Here is a 6,000-nt window from a genome sequence, read left to right on the forward strand (position 1 = left end):
CAAGGCAGGATCCCCTGGGAAATATCCCCACCAAATGCTGCCCCAGCCTGTGTTGGATGGGTGATCCCACTAGCTCATTCACTCCATCCTCACACACCTGAGAGACCCCCGCCTGCTGGCCTTTGAGAAGAGGACTTGGGTCCCCAGATACTTTGCCACGGCCAGGCCTCCTGGGGCTGTGCTCCCTCCAGGAAGGGTGGGATGCCAAAAGGACTTGTATTATGGGGGAAACAGGAAAGTGAAGGGCCCTGTTGCCACCTCAAACATGGCTGTTGCAATATATGTTTAAACTGTAAACGGCTCAGGGGTCACACACCTGGTCATCCTTGCTCTCCAAGTCCCTTTCCCCATCCTATTTTCCCCATGAGAAGCCAGTGAGATGTGCCTTGCTGTCCCATTCTTTGCCTTCATATCCAGGAAAACCCAGACTGTGACCTATCAGGAACACCAATTGCCATTTAATAGGCACCTGAAAACACTTTCATGATGGGATTTGAGACGCCAAAGCACCTGACGGCCCAGCTCTGCCCTGCAGCTTCCCTCCTTTCTTCTTCACCAGACCACACACCATCCCTTTCAGGACTTCAGTAATCATTGCCAGGAAACAATTTAAATGTCCAATAAAAGGGGGAAAAGGTTAAGTGACCCATAGAATGCCCACTCTGTGGATTATTTCTAAGTTTTAAAAGCGATGTTTGCAAAGAGTTTATAATGCATGGGGAAATGCTTCTGCTACTCCATTAAGTAAAAAAAAAAAAAGTGGGACATAAAATTGTATGTGCAGCATGGTTTCAGCAATGCAAAATAAACCTGAAAATGTTAAGAGAAAATTACTAAAATCACTTTAGAATATACCCGGTGTTTGCTGGACTGACTGGTTTCAGTTTGAACCTCAAATAGGTGCATAAATGGCCTGACATACCCCCCTCTCATCCTGGGAAGTCTGGTTTCCATTCTCCTCAAATGAACTCTCACTCCGGTCATTAACTCTCAGCTGGTGACTTCAGAGGCCATCATCAGTCACTCCCTTACCTTCCTGACAACCCCACCTGCATCTCACCCATCTCCCTGCCTTCCCTCCAGGACGATGGAAGAAGGGTCCCTATTCTTTTCAAAAACTAGTCCCCCATCCCGGGGTCCTTCTGTCTCCCTTTCTGCTGCCCTCACTCCTCTGTCTGCCTCATCCATCTTGCTTGCCCCTCCCTCTCAACGCAATACCCCCTTCATGACTGCTCCATTTTGCTTCTCCCTACGCTCCTTTTACCCACTTTCTAGAATTAGGATTCTTTTTAAAATTAATTTTTATTTTTCAATTGCAGTTGACATTCTATATCATATTAGTTTCAGGTGTACAGCATAGTGGTTAGATATAACTTACGAAGTGATCCCCCTGAAAATTCTAGTATCTACCGAGCACCGTACATAGTTATTACAATATAATTAACTATATTCCCTATGCTGTATTTTACATCCCCGTGACTATTTTGTAGCTGCAATTTGTATTTCGTAATCTCTTCACCTTTTTCACCCAGCCCCTCATGCCTCCTCCCATAAGGCAACTATCAGTTTGTTCTCTGTATCTGAGTCTGTTTCTGTTTTGTTTGTTCGTTTATTTTTTAGATTCCACGTATAAGGGAAATCATATGGTATTTGTTTTTCTCTGTCTGATTATTTCACTTAGCATAATGCCCTCTAGGTCCATACATGTTGTTGCAAATGGTAAGATTTCATTCTTTTTGTGGCCTTGTAATAGTCCATTGTGTGTGTGTGTGTGTGTGTGTGTGTGTGTGTATATATATATATATATATATATATATATATATATATATACCAATCTTCTTTATCCAATGTCTGTTGATGGACACTTAGGATGCTTCCGTATCTTGGCTATTGTAAATAATGCTGCAATGAACATAGGATGCATTTTCAAATTAATGTTTTGGATTTCTTTGGATAAATACCTAGAAGTGGAATTTCTGGCTCGTAAAGTGGTTCTACTTCTAATTTTTTGAGGAACCTCCATATTGTTTTCCAGAATGGCTGCACCAATTTGTAATCCCAGCAACAGTGCATGAAGGCTCCCTTTTCTCCACATCCTCACCAACATTTGTTGTTTGATGATTTATTGATAGCCATTCTGACAAGTGTGAGGTGATACCTCATTGTGATTTTAATTTGCATTTCTCTGATGATTAGTGACGTTGAGCATTTTGTCATATGTGTATTGACTGTCTGTATGTCCTCTTTGGAGAAATGTCTATTCAGGTCCTCTGCCCATTTTTTAATTATATTGGGGTTTTTTTGGTGTTAAGTTGTATGAGTTCTTTATATATTTTGGATGTTAACCCCTTATCGGATGTATCATTGGCTAATACCTTCTCTCACTTGGTAGGTTGTCTTTTTGTTTTGTTGATGGTTTCCTTTGCTGTGCAAAATCTTTTTAATTTGATGTAGTCCCATTTGTTTATGTTTTCTTTTGTTTTCCTTGCCCAAGGCAATATATCAAAAAACATTACTAAGAGCATTGTCAAAGAGTTTACTGCCCATGTTTTCTTCTAGGAGAAAGAACCACGTTTATGGTTTCAGGTCTTACATTTCAGTCTTTGATCCATTTTGAGTTTATTCTTGTGGGTGGTGTAAGAAAGTGGTCCAATTTCTTTCTTTCTTTTTTTTTTTTTTTCATGTATGTGTCCAGTTTTCCCAACACCATTTATTGCATGTCCTTGCCTCCTTTGTCATAGATTAATTGACCATATAGGCATGGGTTTATTTCTGGGCTCTCTATTCTGTTCCATTGATCTATGCATCTGTTTTTATGCCAGTACCATGCTGTTTTGATTATGAGAGCCTTGTAGTATAGTTTGATATTAGGTATTGTGATACCTCTAACTTTGTTCTTCTTTCTCAAGATTGCTCTGACTGTGTTCCATATAAATTTGGGGATTATTTGTAGAATATAAATTTTTTAGATTATTTGTAGAACCAGGATTCTTAACTTCCTGGTTCTGGGTCAGCTTTTCTTCTCCCTACATGACCTTACCCAGTCCCATGCATTTAAATATTGTCTAAATGCTGATGACTCATCATGACTCCAGACCAACAGCTGCCCTGGGCTCCACACTCATATGTCAGTTGCCTATACAAGCTCTCCACTTGGATGTCTCCATAGACATGTCAGACTCAATGTTCAGAAAGAACTCTTCATTTCCCCCTCCAATCCTGGTCTCTCTTACCCCCAACCACCTCCAAACCTGTCTTGTCTTGGTAAATGGCACCATCATTTATCCTGTAACGAAAGCCAGAAACTGGGAACTGAACTTGACTTCATTTCTCTGATCCCTCATGTTCTACCAAGGGTGTCTGACTCTTTGAAGCTCCAGAACAGATCTCCAGACTTCTTTCCTTCTCCACTGCATACACCCTCACCCAAACCACCATTCTCTCACAGTCTGGTTCAATAGCCCTTAACACATCTTCCAGCATCTCTTCTTGCCAGCTGCTGAGTGACCTATTTAAAACATAAATTAGATGGTGTCATGCCCCTGCTGACAATCTCCAATGGCTCGTCACTACATCCAGCCCTTGCCCATGGCATGCCTTGGCTCCTGCTGTCCATTCCAGCTTTATCTTGTCCTTTTTCCATCACTTATCAAGTTCCAGTCACACTGACCTTCTCACTTCCTTGAATTTCTACCAAGCTTGTTCCTTCTTTAGGGCCTTTGCCCTTAACTGTTCCCTCTGCCTGGAATTCTCTTACTCTGTCTCTTTGAATAACTCAGTTTAAATGTCACCTCCTCAGAGAGGTCTCTCTACCCTGTTTAAAGCTGGTTCCCCTACTAATTCCTTTAATTCTCCCTCAACCAGTGGTTTCTTTCTTTTATGATTGATATAATGGGGGGGGGGGGAGAAGCTTTAGCTGAAAAAAATCACCTCCTCTTAGAAGGCTTTAGGATTTAGTCTCCATTCACTTTCTATCATGTTAGTCAATCTAGCAGCTTGAATGGGAGAAAACAAACATTTTCCACTGGGTAGCTAGCATCTTCGTTTCTTACAGTCTGATATAATTCTTACAATCATTTATTGCTTCATGCCTTCTTGATTAGAGCTTTGTATAGCACACACTGTGTGCTAGAGCTGGACACTGCCCAATAGTTCAGCATAACGGGCTCTGAAATTAGATGGCCGTGAGTTCAAATCAGTCCCAGCCCTGCCACTTCCAAACTGTATGACCTTGGACAAGCATTCCAGTTGTCTATTGCTGCATAACAAACTCCCCAAAACTCAGTGGCTTAAAACAACAATATTTATTTTGCAGTTTGGGACAGCCTATTTCTGCTCCACTTGGCATCAGCTGGGGCAGCTCCAAGGCTGGGGGCTGAATCATCTAAAGGTTCACTCCCTCACATATCTGGTGGTTAGTGGGGACCAGAGCTGGATTTTGTTGACTGGAACACTTTGACATGGCCTTACCTTCATGAGGCCTGGGCTTCCTCTCAACGTGGCTGGGTTCCAAGGGTGAGTGAAGAGAGAGAGAGCGAGCAAGCGAGAGAGAGAGAGAGAGAGAGAGAGAGAGAGAGAGAGAGAGCTGGGTAAAGCCATGTATTCTTTTGTGACCTAGCTTTGGAAGTTACAGTGCCATGTCTGCCATTCTCTATTGGGTGAGGCAGTCACAAAACTCTGCTCAGGTTCAAGGGGAGGGAACACAAACCTCATCAGGCAAGTGGAAGAGTGTCAATGCCATATGATAGAAAGAGTAATTGGGATGAGCTATATACTGCTGTATCTACCTTTGGAAAACACAATCAGCCACAAGAAGTTTTAACCTTTCTGAGAGCTGCTACTGACGTGTTGAGCTCAGAGCCTGGCATAAATGAGTGCCCATGGGTCAGGAAGCCACAGATGGTCTTCCTGCCTGCATGCAGCCAATTCTGGACTCCCAGCAAGACTCACTCCTTTTGCGGTTTCCAGGTCTGAACTGAGCCCCAGTCCAGAGCCCCTACCTTGGCCCCACCCAACCCTAGGACCCCTCCCTACCAAGGCCATGCTGTTCCCCAGGTTCACCTGGGGCTGCAATATAGACTCATGGCTCTCCAAATCCAAAGACCATCAGAGTAAGAAGGTCCCTGAGCCATGAATGTTGAGGCCCAGACGGGATATGTGGTAGAGCCAGGGCTCAGACCCAGGTCCACGTGGGGAGATCCAAGCCACTATAATTTCAGGACTGCCAGTGTGGCCCTGGGTGTGTAGCAGTGGCTGAGTCAGCCTAGTCTAGCATGTCCCTGCCTGGATTCACACCATCCAACATCTCCAAGCCCATATTCTGCATAAGGGGAGAAATTGAAGCACAGAGAGGGTAAACAATTTCCAAGAGCTACACAGCATCTCTCTCTGCCAGACCAGGAGAAGCCTACAAGAAACAGGAGCCTCAGTGCTAGAAGGCTCCTGTCATCGGTTACAGCAAACTAGACCAGGTGGGGACTCTGAGGCCCAGGAAGTGGGAGGGGCTGCCCTGGCCCCTGCCCCCTGCCCCCATGCTACTCCATGCCACCCTGTTTGTGATTAATCTTTCTTGGCCACCGCCCCCCTATACTGTGTGCTCTCGGAGGCCAGGAACACAACATGACAAGTCCACCACTGTGTCCTTTAGTGTCCTACCTGGTGCCTGTGGACCAGATGAATGAATGAGGCAGGGGAGGTGGTGCCTTGCCAGGAGGGGGTGGATATGCTCCTGAAGAAGTGTTTGTCCTAAAACCTGATGAGTAGCCCTGCTCCTTACCTGGCTCAGTGGGGCACACCTGGAGGGAGGATCTGAGGTGGAAGGGGCACTCACACACCTGGACACACCTAGATGGGGATGAAGCCATGCCTCAGGTGAGAGGGGGTGCCCCAGAAATGTATTCACTGCTGTGGGGGAGGTTGGGACAGAAACAAAGAAGTGGACCTGGTGCCAGCTGTGCGTCAAGGGCAGGAGGTGAAGGAACAGGGTTAGGGGAGGAGGAA

The sequence above is a fragment of the Rhinolophus sinicus genome, chromosome 13, assembly GCF_057876585.1.
Source record: "Rhinolophus sinicus isolate RSI-liver-muscle chromosome 13, RSI-T2T, whole genome shotgun sequence".
In the NCBI taxonomy this organism is placed as follows: domain Eukaryota; kingdom Metazoa; phylum Chordata; class Mammalia; order Chiroptera; family Rhinolophidae; genus Rhinolophus; species Rhinolophus sinicus.